The sequence below is a fragment of the Rhipicephalus microplus genome, chromosome 8, assembly GCF_043290135.1.
Source record: "Rhipicephalus microplus isolate Deutch F79 chromosome 8, USDA_Rmic, whole genome shotgun sequence".
Taxonomy (NCBI): Eukaryota; Metazoa; Arthropoda; class Arachnida; order Ixodida; family Ixodidae; genus Rhipicephalus; species Rhipicephalus microplus.
In genome coordinates, this window is record NC_134707.1 from 65,885,365 (window position 1) to 65,899,507 (window position 14,143).

General features: G+C 42.1%; 1 non-coding gene across 1 annotated transcript; it reads right to left on the reverse strand.

The window, feature by feature from the left end:
* Nucleotides 1-13,869: 13,869 nt before the first annotated feature.
* Nucleotides 13,870-13,942, reverse strand: TRNAA-CGC (transfer RNA alanine (anticodon CGC)). The gene has a single exon. It is a non-coding gene; the product is annotated as a tRNA-Ala (tRNA).
* Between the last annotated feature and the right edge of the window lie 201 nt (nucleotides 13,943-14,143).

Here is a 14,143-nt window from a genome sequence, read left to right on the forward strand (position 1 = left end):
GGCTTTCCCGCCATCCACTTTTTTGGGTTTATATGTGAATTTAGAAGTAAGAGTGACAGTCAGCGCCATCTATAAGCCAAACGACAAGTGTGAAAACACTCTTATGCGAAATTTTGGCGTCACGTAGCACGTGAACCTATTACGAGCGGGCAGCTGATTAATTGTCCCTCTTACACAACCTAAACACACCAAGTCTGCCATTACGAGACCCTCGTTCAATGAAATAAGAGAAAGAAGTGTATACCTAAGGGCTCGTTTTTCCGTGTTTTATCACAATATTATTGAGATCTAACAGACAGTAATGCCAAGGAATGTACAGAGGAAGTTATTAGAACCAATGAAATGTAAATAAGAAGAAAGAAAAGTTGATGAAAAATTAACCAGCCGTGAGCAGGTATCGAACATACGACCTTCGAATAACGCATTCGATGCTCTAACCACCAAGCTAAAACAGCGGCTTTCCCTCCATCGAGTTTTTTGGGTTTATATGTGAATTTAGAAGTAGGAGTGAAGGTCAGCGCCATCTATAAGCCAAACGACAAGTGTGAAAACACTCTTATGCGAATGTCTGGCGTCACGTAGCACGTGAACCTATTACGAGTGGGCAGCTGATTAATTGTCCCTCTTATACAACCTAAACACACCAAGTCTGCCATTACGAGACCCTCGTTCAATGAAATAAGAGAAAAAAGTGTGTACCTAAAAGCTCGATTTTCCGTGTTTTATTACAATATTAATGAGATCTAACAGACAGTAATGCCAAGGAATGTACAGGGGAAGTTATTAGAACCAATGGAATGTAAATAAGAAGAAAGAAAAGCGGATGAAAAATTAACCATCCGTGAGGAGGAATTGAACCTTCAACCTTCGAATAACGCGTTCGATGTTCTAACTACTGAGCTACCACAGCGGCCTTCCCTCCATTCACTTTTTTGGGTTTAAATGTGAATTTAGAAGTAGGAGTAACAGTCAGCGCCATCTATAAGTCAGACGACAAGTGTGAAAAGACTCTTATGCGCATGTTTGGCGTGACGTAGCTCGTGAACTTATTATGAGCGGGCAGCTGATTTATTGTCCCTTTTATACAACCTAAACACACCAAGTCTGCTGTTACGAGACTCTCGTTCAATGAAATAAGGGAAAGAAGTGTATAGCTAAGGGCTCGTTTTTCCGTGTTTTAACACAATATTACAGAGATCTAACAGTCAGTAATGCCAAGGAATGTACAGGGGAAGTTATTAGAACCAATGGAATGCAAATAAGAAGAAAGAAAAGCGGATGAAAAATTAACCACCCATGAGGAGGAATCGAACCTTCGACCTTCGAATAACGCGTTCGATGTTCTAACTACTGAGCTACCACAGCGGCCTTCCCTCCATTCACTTTTTTGGGTTTATATTTGAATTTAGAAGTAGGAGTAACAGTCAGCGCCATCTATAGGCCAGACGACAAGTGTGAAAACACTCTTATGCGCATGTTTGGCGTGACGTAGCACGTGAACTTATTATTAGCGGGCAGCTGATTAATTGTCCCTCTTATACAACTTAAACACACCAAGTCTGCCATTACGAGACCCTCGTTCAATAAAATAAAGGAGAGAAGTGTATCCCTAAGGGCTCGTTTTTCCGTGTTTTAACACAATATTATTGAGATCTAACAGACAGTAATGCCAAGGAATGTACAGAGGAAGTTATTAAAACCAATGAAATGTAAATAAGAAGAAAGAAAAGTTGATGAAAAATTAACCAGCCGTGAGCAGGTATCGAACATACGACCTTCGAATAACGCATTCGATGCTCTAACCACCGAGCTAAAACAGCGGCTTTCCCTCTATCCAGTTTTTTGGGTTTATATGTGAATTCGGAAGTGGTAGTGACAGTCAGCGCCATCTATAAGCCAAACGACAAGTGTGAAAACACTCCTATGCGCATGTTTGGCGTCACGTAGCACGTGAACAGATTATGAGCGGGCAGCTGATTATTTGTCCTTCCTATACAACCTAAACACACCAAGTCTGCAATTACGAGACCCTCGTTCAATGAAATAAGGGAGGGATGTGTATACCAAGGGCTCGTTTTTCCGTGTTTTATTACAATATTATTGAGATCTAACAGACAGTAATTCCAAGGAATGTACAGGCGAAGTTATTAGAACCAATGCAATGTTAATAATAAGAAAGAAAAGTGGATGAAAAATTAACCACCCGTGACGAGGAATCGAACCTACGACCTTCGAATAACGCGTTCGATGTTCTAAACACTGAACTACCACAGCGGCCTTCCCTCCATTCACTTTTTTGGGTTTATATGTGAATTTAGAAGTAGGAGTGACAGTCAGCGCCATCTATAGGCCTAACGACAAGTGTGAAAACACTCTTATGCGCATGTTTGGCGTCACGTAGCACGTGAACTTATTATGAGCGGGCAGCTGATTATTTGTCCCTCTTATACAACCTAAACACACCAAGTCTGCCATTACGAGACACTCGTTCAATGAAATAAGGGAGAGAAGTGTATACCTAAGGGCTCGTCTTTCCGTGTTTTATTACAATAATATTGAGATCTAACAGACAGTAATGCCAAGGAATGTACAGGGGAAGTTATTAGAACCAATGTAATGTATATAAGAAGAAAGAAAAGTGGATGAAAAATTAACCACCCGTGAGGAGGAATCGAACCTTCGACCTTCGAATAACGCGTTCGATGTTCTAACTACTGAGCTACCACAGCGGCTTTCCCGCATCCACTTTTTTGGTTTTATATGTGAATTTAGAAGTAGGAGTGACAGTCAGCGCCATCTATAAGCCAAACGTCAAGTGTGAAAACGCTCTTATGCGCATGTTTGGCGTCACGTAGCACGTGATCATATTATGAGCGGGCAGGCGATTAATTGTCCTTCTTATACAACCTAAACACACCAAGTCTGCCATTACGAGACCCTCGTTCAATGAAATAAGGGAAAGAAGTGTATCCCTAAGGGCTCGTTTTTCCGTGTTTTATTACAATATTAATGAGATCTAACAGACAGTAATGCCAAGGAATGTACAGGGGAAGTTATTAGAACCAATGGAATGTAAATAAGAAGAAAGAAAAGCGGATGAAAAATTAACTACCCATGAGGAGGAATCGAACCTTCGACCTTCGAATAACGCGTTCGATGTTCTAACTACTGAGCTACCACAGCGGCCTTCCCTCCATTCACTTTTTTGGGTTTATATTTGAATTTAGAAGTAGGAGTAACAGTCAGCGCCATCTATAGGCCAGACGACAAGTGTGAAAACACTCTTATGCGCATATTTGGCGTTACGTAGCACGTGAACCTATTATGAGCGGGCAGCTGATTAATTGTCCCTCTTATACAACCTAAACACACCAAGTCTGCCATTACGAGACCCTCGTACAATGAAATAAGGGAGAGAAGTGTATACCTAAGGGCTCGTCTTTCCGTGTTTTATTACAATATTAATGAGATCTAACAGACAGTAATGCCAAGGAATGTACAGGAGAAGTTATTAGAACCAATGGAATGTAAATAAGAAGAAAGAAAAGCGGATGAAAAATTAACCACCCGTGAGGATGAATCGAACCTTCAACCTTCGAATGACGCGTTCGATGTTCTAACTACTGAGCTACCACAGCGGCTTTCCCGCCATCCACTTTTTTGGGTTTATATGTGAATTTAGAAGTAGGAGTGACAGTCAGCGCCATCTATAAGCCAAACGACAAGTGTGAAATTACTCTTATGCGAATGTCTGGCGTCACGTAGCACGTGAACCTAATACGAGCGGGCAGCTGAATAATTGTCCCTCTTATACAACCTAAACACACCAAGTCTGCCATTACGAGACCCTCGTTCAATGAAATAAGAGAAAGAAGTGTATACCTAAAAGCTCGATCTTCCGTGTTTTAACACAGTATGATGATATGTGGGTTTAACGTCTGAAAACCACTATATGATTATTAGAGACGCCATAGTCGAGGGCTCCGGAAATTTAGACCACCTGGGGTTCTTTAACGTGCACCCAAATATGAGCACACGGGCTGACAACATTTCCACCTCCATCGGAAATGCAGCCGCCGCAGCCGGGATTCCAACCCGCGCCCTGCGGGTCAGCAGCCGAGTACCATAGCCACTAGACCACCGCGGCGGGGTGGTTTTAACACAATGATAATGAGATCTAACAGATTGTAATGCCAAGGAATGTACAGGGGAAGGTAATAGAACCAATGGATTGTAAATAAGAAGAAAGAAAAGTGGTTGAAAAAATAACCAGCCGTGAGCAGGAATCGAACCTACGACCTTCGAATAACGCGTTAAATGCTCTAACCACTGAGCTACCACAGCGGCCTTCCCTCCATCCACTTTTTTGGGTTTATATGTGAATTCAGAAGTGGCAGTGACAGGCAGCGCCATCTATAGGCCAAACGACAAGCGTGAAAACACTCTTATGCGCATGTTTGGCGTGACGTAGAACGTCAACTTATTATTAGTGGGCAGCTGATTAATTGTCCTTCTTATACAACTTAAACACACCAAGTCTGCCTTTACGAGACCCTCGTTCAATGAAATAAAGGAGAGAAGTGTATCCCTAAGGGCTCGTTTTTCCGTGTTTTATCACAATATTATTGAGATCTAACAGACAGTAATGCCAAGGAATGTACAGAGGAAGTTATTAGAACCAATGAAATGTAAATAAGAAGAAAGAAAAGTTGATGAAAAATTAACCAGCCGTGAGCAGGTATCGAACATACGACCTTCGAATAACGCATTCGATGCTCTAACCACCGAGCTAAAACAGCGGCTTTCCCTCCATCGAGTTTTTTGGGTTTATATGTGAATTCGGAAGTGGTAGTGACAGTCAGCGCCATCTATAGGCCAAACGACAAGTGTGAAAATACTCTTATGCGCATGTTTGGCGTCACGTAGCACGTGAACAGATTATGAGCGGGCAGCTGATTATTTGTCCTTCTTATACAACCTAAACACACCATGTCTGCCATTACGAGACCCTCGTTCAGTGAAATAAGGGAAAGAAGTGTATACCTAAGGGCTCGTTTTTCCGTGTTTTAACACAATAATAATGAGATCCAACAGACAGTAATGCCAAGAAATGTACAGGGAAAGTTATTAGAACCAATGGAATGTAAATAAGAAGAAAGATAAGTGTATGAAAAAATAACCACCCGTGAGCAGGAATCGAACCTAAGACCTTCGAATAACTCGTTCGATGTTCTAACCACTGAGCTACCACAGCGGTCTTCCCTCCATCCAATTTTTTGGGTTTATATGTCAATTTAGAAGTAGGAGTGACAGTCAGCGCCATCTATAGGCCAAACGACAAGTGTGAAAACACTCTTATGCGCATATTTGGCGTTACGTAGCACGTGAACCTATTATGAGCGTGCAGCTGATTAAGTGTCCCTCTTATACAACCTAAACACACCAAGTCTGCCATTACGAGACCCTCGTTCAATGAAATAAGGGAAAGAAGTGTATACCTAAGGGCTCGTTTTTCCGTGTTTTAACACAATATTACAGAGATCTAACAGTCAGTAATGCCAAGGAATGTACAGGAGAAGTTATTAGAACCAATGGAATGTAAATAAGAAGAAAGAAAAGCGGATGAAAAATTAACCACCCGTGAGGAGGAATCGAACCTTCAACCTTCGAATGACGCGTTCGATGTTCTAACTACTGAGCTACCACAGCGGCTTTCCCGCCATCCACTTTTTTGGGTTTATATGTGAATTTAGAAGTAGGAGTGACAGTCAGCGCCATCTATAAGCCAAACGACAAGTGTGAAATTACTCTTATGCGAATGTCTGGCGTCACGTAGCACGTGAACCTAATACGAGCGGGCAGCTGAATAATTGTCCCTCTTATACAACCTAAACACACCAAGTCTGCCATTACGAGACCCTCGTTCAATGAAATAAGAGAAAGAAGTGTATACCTAAAAGCTCGATCTTCCGTGTTTTAACACAGTATGATGATATGTGGGTTTAACGTCTGAAAACCACTATATGATTATTAGAGACGCCATAGTAGAGGGCTCCGGAAATTTAGACCACCTGGGGTTCTTTAACGTGCACCCAAATATGAGCACACGGGCTGACAACATTTCCACCTCCATCGGAAATGCAGCCGCCGCAGCCGGGATTCCAACCCGCGCCCTGCGGGTCAGCAGCCGAGTACCATAGCCACTAGACCACCGCGGCGGGGTGGTTTTAACACAATGATAATGAGATCTAACAGATTGTAATGCCAAGGAATGTACAGGGGAAGGTAATAGAACCAATGGATTGTAAATAAGAAGAAAGAAAAGTGGTTGAAAAAATAACCAGCCGTGAGCAGGAATCGAACCTACGACCTTCGAATAACGCGTTAAATGCTCTAACCACTGAGCTACCACAGCGGCCTTCCCTCCATCCACTTTTTTGGGTTTATATGTGAATTCAGAAGTGGCAGTGACAGGCAGCGCCATCTATAGGCCAAACGACAAGCGTGAAAACACTCTTATGCGCATGTTTGGCGTGACGTAGCACGTCAACTTATTATTAGTGGGCAGCTGATTAATTGTCCTTCTTATACAACTTAAACACACCAAGTCTGCCTTTACGAGACCCTCGTTCAATGAAATAAAGGAGAGAAGTGTATCCCTAAGGGCTCGTTTTTCCGTGTTTTATCACAATATTATTGAGATCTAACAGACAGTAATGCCAAGGAATGTACAGAGGAAGTTATTAGAACCAATGAAATGTAAATAAGAAGAAAGAAAAGTTGATGAAAAATTAACCAGCCGTGAGCAGGTATCGAACATACGACCTTCGAATAACGCATTCGATGCTCTAACCACCGAGCTAAAACAGCGGCTTTCCCTCCATCGAGTTTTTTGGGTTTATATGTGAATTCGGAAGTGGTAGTGACAGTCAGCGCCATCTATAGGCCAAACGACAAGTGTGAAAATACTCTTATGCGCATGTTTGGCGTCACGTAGCACGTGAACAGATTATGAGCGGGCAGCTGATTATTTGTCCTTCTTATACAACCTAAACACACCATGTCTGCCATTACGAGACCCTCGTTCAGTGAAATAAGGGAAAGAAGTGTATACCTAAGGGCTCGTTTTTCCGTGTTTTAACACAATAATAATGAGATCTAACAGACAGTAATGCCAAGAAATGTACAGGGAAAGTTATTAGAACCAATGGAATGTAAATAAGAAGAAAGATAAGTGTATGAAAAAATAACCACCCGTGAGCAGGAATCGAACCTAAGACCTTCGAATAACTCGTTCGATGTTCTAACCACTGAGCTACCACAGCGGTCTTCCCTCCATCCAATTTTTTGGGTTTATATGTCAATTTAGAAGTAGGAGTGACAGTCAGCGCCATCTATAGGCCAAACGACAAGTGTGAAAACACTCTTATGCGCATATTTGGCGTTACGTAGCACGTGAACCTATTATGAGCGGGCAGCTGATTAATTGTCCCTCTTATACAACCTAAACACACCAAGTCTGCCATTACGAGACCCTCGTTCAATGAAATAAGGGAAAGAAGTGTATACCTAAGGGCTCGTTTTTCCGTGTTTTAACACAATATTACAGAGATCTAACAGTCAGTAATGCCAAGGAATGTACAGGGGAAGTAAATAGAACCAATGGAATGCAAATAAGAATGAAGAAAAGTGGATGAAAAAATAACCAGCCGTGAGCAAGAATCGAACCTACGACCTTCGAATAGCGCGTTCGATGCTCTAACCACTGAACTACCACAGCGGCTTTCCCTCCATCCACTTTTTTGGGTTTATATGAGAATTCAGAAGTGGCAGTGACAGGCAGCGCCATCTATACGCCAAACGACAAGTGTGAAAACACTCTTATGCGCATGTTTGGCGTGACGTAGCACGTGAACTTATTATTAGCGGGCAGCTGATTAATTGTCCCTCTTATACAACTTAAACACACCAAGTCTGCCATTACGAGACCCTCGTTCAATAAAATAAAGGAGAGAAGTGTATCCCTAAGGGCTCGTTTTTCCGTGTTTTAACACAATATTATTGAGATCTAACAGACAGTAATGCCAAGGAATGTACAGAGGAAGTTATTAAAACCAATGAAATGTAAATAAGAAGAAAGAAAAGTTGATGAAAAATTAACCAGCCGTGAGCAGGTATCGAACATACGACCTTCGAATAACGCATTCGATGCTCTAACCACCGAGCTAAAACAGCGGCTTTCCCTCTATCCAGTTTTTTGGGTTTATATGTGAATTCGGAAGTGGTAGTGACAGTCAGCGCCATCTATAAGCCAAACGACAAGTGTGAAAACACTCCTATGCGCATGTTTGGCGTCACGTAGCACGTGAACAGATTATGAGCGGGCAGCTGATTATTTGTCCTTCCTATACAACCTAAACACACCAAGTCTGCAATTACGAGACCCTCGTTCAATGAAATAAGGGAGGGATGTGTATACCAAGGGCTCGTTTTTCCGTGTTTTATTACAATATTATTGAGATCTAACAGACAGTAATTCCAAGGAATGTACAGGCGAAGTTATTAGAACCAATGCAATGTTAATAAAAAGAAAGAAAAGTGGATGAAAAATTAACCACCCGTGACGAGGAATCGAACCTACGACCTTCGAATAACGCGTTCGATGTTCTAAACAGTGAACTACCACAGCGGCCTTCCCTCCATTCACTTTTTTGGGTTTATATGTGAATTTAGAAGTAGGAGTGACAGTCAGCGCCATCTATAGGCCTAACGACAAGTGTGAAAACACTCTTATGCGCATGTTTGGCGTCACGTAGCACGTGAACTTATTATGAGCGGGCAGCTGATTATTTGTCCCTCTTATACAACCTAAACACACCAAGTCTGCCATTACGAGACCCTCGTTCAATGAAATAAGGGAGAGAAGTGTATACCTAAGGGCTCGTCTTTCCGTGTTTTATTACAATAATATTGAGATCTAACAGACAGTAATGCCAAGGAATGTACAGGGGAAGTTATTAGAACCAATGTAATGTATATAAGAAGAAAGAAAAGTGGATGAAAAATTAACCACCCGTGAGGAGGAATCGAACCTTCGACCTTCGAATAACGCGTTCGATGTTCTAACTACTGAGCTACCACAGCGGCTTTCCCGCATCCACTTTTTTGGTTTTATATGTGAATTTAGAAGTAGGAGTGACAGTCAGCGCCATCTATAAGCCAAACGTCAAGTGTGAAAACGCTCTTATGCGCATGTTTGGCGTCACGTAGCACGTGATCATATTATGAGCGGGCAGGCGATTAATTGTCCTTCTTATACAACCTAAACACACCAAGTCTGCCATTACGAGACCCTCGTTCAATGAAATAAGGGAAAGAAGTGTATACCTAAGGGCTCGTCTTTCCGTGTTTTATTACAATAATATTGAGATCTAACAGACAGTAATGCCAAGGAATGTACAGGGGAAGTTATTAGAACCAATGTAATGTATATAAGAAGAAAGAAAAGTGGATGAAAAATTAACCACCCGTGAGGAGGAATCGAACCTTCGACCTTCGAATAACGCGTTCGATGTTCTAACTACTGAGCTACCACAGCGGCTTTCCCGCATCCACTTTTTTGGGTTTATATGTGAATTTAGAAGTAAGAGTGACAGTCAGCGCCATCTATAAGCCAAACGACAAGTGTGAAAACACTCTTATGCGAAATTTTGGCGTCACGTAGCACGTGAACCTATTACGAGCGGGCAGCTGATTAATTGTCCCTCTTACACAACCTAAACACACCAAGTCTGCCATTACGAGACCCTCGTTCAATGAAATAAGAGAAAGAAGTGTATACCTAAAAGCTCGATTTTCCGTGTTTTAACACAGTATGATGATATGTGGGTTTAACGTCTCAAAACCACTATATGATTATTAGAGACGCCATAGTAGAGGGCTCCGGAAGTTTATACCACCTGGGGTTCTTTAACGTGCACCCAAATATGAGCACACGGGCCTACAACATTTCCACCTCCATCGGAAATGCAGCCGCCGCAGCCGGGATTCGAACCCACGCCCTGCGGGTCAGCAGCCGAGTACCATAGCCACTAGACCACCGCGACGGGGTGGTTTTAACACAATGATAATGAGATCTAACAGATAGTAATGCCAAGGAATGTACAGGGGAAGGTAATAGAACCAATGGATTGTAAATAAGAAGAAAGAAAAGTGGTTGAAAAAATAACCAGCCGTGAGCAGGAATCGAACCTACGACCTTCGAATAACGCGTTAAATGCTCTAACCACTGAGCTACCACAGCGGCCTTCCCTCCATCCACTTTTTTGGGTTTATATGTGAATTCAGAAGTGGCAGTGACAGGCAGCGCCATCTATACGCCAAACGACAAGTGTGAAAACACTCTTATGCGCATGTTTGGCGTGACGTAGCACGTGAACTTATTATTAGCGGGCAGCTGATTAATTGTCTCTCTTATACAACTTAAACACACCAAGTCTGCCATTACGAGACCCTCGTTCAATGAAATAAAGGAGAGAAGTGTATCCCTAAGGGCTCGTTTTTCCGTGTTTTAACACAATATTATTGAGATCTAACAGACAGTAATGCCAAGGAATGTACAGAGGAAGTTATTAAAACCAATGAAATGTAAATAAGAAGAAAGAAAAGTTGATGAAAAATTAACCAGCCGTGAGCAGGTATCGAACATACGACCTTCGAATAACGCATTCGATGCTCTAACCACCGAGCTAAAACAGCGGCTTTCCCTCCATCCAGTTTTTCGGGTTTATATGTGAATTCGGAAGTGGTAGTGACAGTCAGCGCCATCTATAAGCCAAACGACAAGTGTGAAAACACTCCTATGCGCATGTTTGGCGTCACGTAGCACGTGAACAGATTATGAGCGGGCAGCTGATTAATTGTCCCTCTTATACAACCTAAACACACCAAGTCTGCCATTACGAGACCCTCGTTCAATGAAATAAGGGAAAGAAGTGTATACCTAAGGGCTCGTTTTTCCGTGTTTTAACACAATATTACAGAGATCTAACAGTCAGTAATGCCAAGGAATGTACAGGGGAAGTTAATAGAACCAATGGAATGCAAATAAGAATGAAGAAAAGTGGATGAAAAAATAACCAGCCGTGAGCAGGAATCGAACCTACGACCTTCGAATAGCGCGTTCGATGCTCTAACCATTGAACTACCACAGCGGCTTTCCCTCCATCCACTTTTTTGGGTTTATATGAGAATTCAGAAGTGGCAGTGACAGGCAGCGCCATCTATACGCCAAACGACAAGTGTGAAAACACTCTTATGCGCATGTTTGGCGTGACGTAGCACGTGAACTTATTATTAGCGGGCAGCTGATTAATTGTCCCTCTTATACAACTTAAACACACCAAGTCTGCCATTACGAGACCCTCGTTCAATGAAATAAAGGAGAGAAGTGTATCCCTAAGGGCTCGTTTTTCCGTGTTTTAACACAATATTATTGAGATCTAACAGACAGTAATGCCAAGGAATGTACAGAGGAAGTTATTAAAACCAATGAAATGTAAATAAGAAGAAAGAAAAGTTGATGAAAAATTAACCAGCCGTGAGCAGGTATCGAACATACGACCTTCGAATAACGCATTCGATGCTCTAACCACCGAGCTAAAACAGCGGCTTTCCCTCCATCCAGTTTTTTGGGTTTATATGTAAATTCGGAAGTGGTAGTGACAGTCAGCGCCATCTATAAGCCAAACGACAAGTGTGAAAACACTCCTATGCGCATGTTTGGCGTCACGTAGCACGTGAACAGATTATGAGCGGGCAGCTGATTATTTGTCCTTCCTATACAACCTGAACACACCAAGTCTGCAATTACGAGACCCTCGTTCAATGAAATAAGGGAGGGATGTGTATACCAAGGGCTCGTTTTTCCGTGTTTTATTACAATATTATTGAGATCTAACAGACAGTAATTCCAAGGAATGTACAGGCGAAGTTATTAGAACCAATGCAATGTTAATAGTAAGAAAGAAAAGTGGATGAAAAATTAACCACCCGTGACGAGGAATCGAACCTACGACCTTCGAATAACGCGTTCGATGTTCTAACCACTGAGCTACCACAGCGGCCTTCCCTCCATTCACTTTTTTTGGTTTATATGTGAATTTAGAAGTAGGAGTGACAGTCAGCGCCATCTATAGGCCTAACGACAAGTGTGAAAACACTCTTATGCGCATGTTTGGCGTCACGTAGCACGTGAACTTATTATGAGCGGGCAGCTGATTAATTGTCCCTCTTATACAACCTAAACACACCAAGTCTGCCATTACGAGACCCTCGTTCAATGAAATAAGGGAGAGAAGTGTATACCTAAGGGCTCGTCTTTCCGTGTTTTATTACAATAATATTGAAATCTAACAGACAGTAATGCCAAGGAATGTACAGGGGAAGTTATTAGAACCAATGTAATGTAAATAAGAAGAAAGAAAAGTGGATGAAAAATTAACCACCCGTGAGGAGGAATCGAACCTTCGACCTTCGAATAACGCGTTCGATGTTCTAACTACTGAGCTACCACAGCGGCTTTCCCGCCATCCACTTTTTTGGTTTTATATGTGAATTTAGAAGTAGGAGTGACAGTCAGCGCCATCTATAAGCCAAACGTCAAGTGTGAAAACGCTCTTATGCGCAGGTTTGGCGTCACGTAGCACGTGATCATATCATGAGCGGGCAGGCGAATAATTGTCCTTCTTATACAACCTAAACACACCAAGTCTGCCATTACGAGACCCTCGTTCAATGAAATAAGGGAAAGAAGTGTATACCTAAGGGCTCGTCTTTCCGTGTTTTATTACAATAATAATGACATCTAACAGACAGTAATGCCAAGGAATGTACAGCGGAAGTTATTAGAACCAATGGAATGTAAATAAGAAGAAAGAAAATATGATGAAAAAATAACCAGCCATGAGCAGGAATCGAACCTACGACCTTCGATTAACGCATTCAATGCTCTAACCACCGAGCTACCACAGCGGCTTTCCCTCCATCCAGTTTTTTGGGTTTATATGTGAATTCAGAAGTGGGAGTGACAGTCAGCGCCATCTTTAAGCCAAAAGACAAGTGTGAAAACACTCTTATGCGCATGTTTGGCGTCGCGTAGCACGTTAACTTATTATGAGCGGGCAGCCGAATTATTGTCCCTCTTATACAACCTAAACACACCAAGTCTGCCATTACGAGACCCTCGTTCAATGAAATAAGGGAGAGAAGTGTATACCTAAGGGCTCGTTTTTCCGTGTTTTAATAGAATATTAATGATATCTAACAGACAGTAATGCCAAGGAATGTACAGGGGAAGTTATTAGAACCAATGAAATGTAAATAAGAAGAAAGAAAAGTGGATGAAAAATTAACCACCCGTGAGGAGGAATCGAACCTTCGACCTTCGAATAACGCGTTCGATGTTCTAACTACTGAGCTACCACAGCGGCCTTCCCTCCATCCAATTTTTTGGGTTTATATGTGAATTTAGAAGTAGGAGTGACAGTCAGCGCCATCTATAGGCCAAACGACAAGTGTGAAAACACTCTTATGCGCATATTTGGCGTTACGTAGCACGTGAACCTATTATGAGCGGGCAGCTGATTAATTGTCCCTCTTATACAACCTAAACACACCAAGTCTGCCATTACGAGACCCTCGTTCAATGAAATAAGGGAAAGAAGTGTATACCTAAGGGCTCGTTTTTCCGTGTTTTAACACAATATTACAGAGATCTAACAGTCAGTAATGCCAAGGAATGTACAGGGGAAGTTAATAGAACCAATGGAATGCAAATAAGAATGAAGAAAAGTGGATGAAAAAATAACCAGCCGTGAGCAGGAATCGAACCTACGACCTTCGAATAGCGCGTTCGATGCTCTAACCACTGAACTACCACAGCGGCTTTCCCTCCATCCACTTTTTTGGGTTTATATGAGAATTCAGAAGTGGCAGTGACAGGCAGCGCCATCTATACGCCAAACGACAAGTGTGAAAACACTCTTATGCGCATGTTTGGCGTGACGTAGCACGTGAACTTATTATTAGCGGGCAGCTGATTAATTGTCCCTCTTATACAACTTAAACACACCAAGTCTGCCAT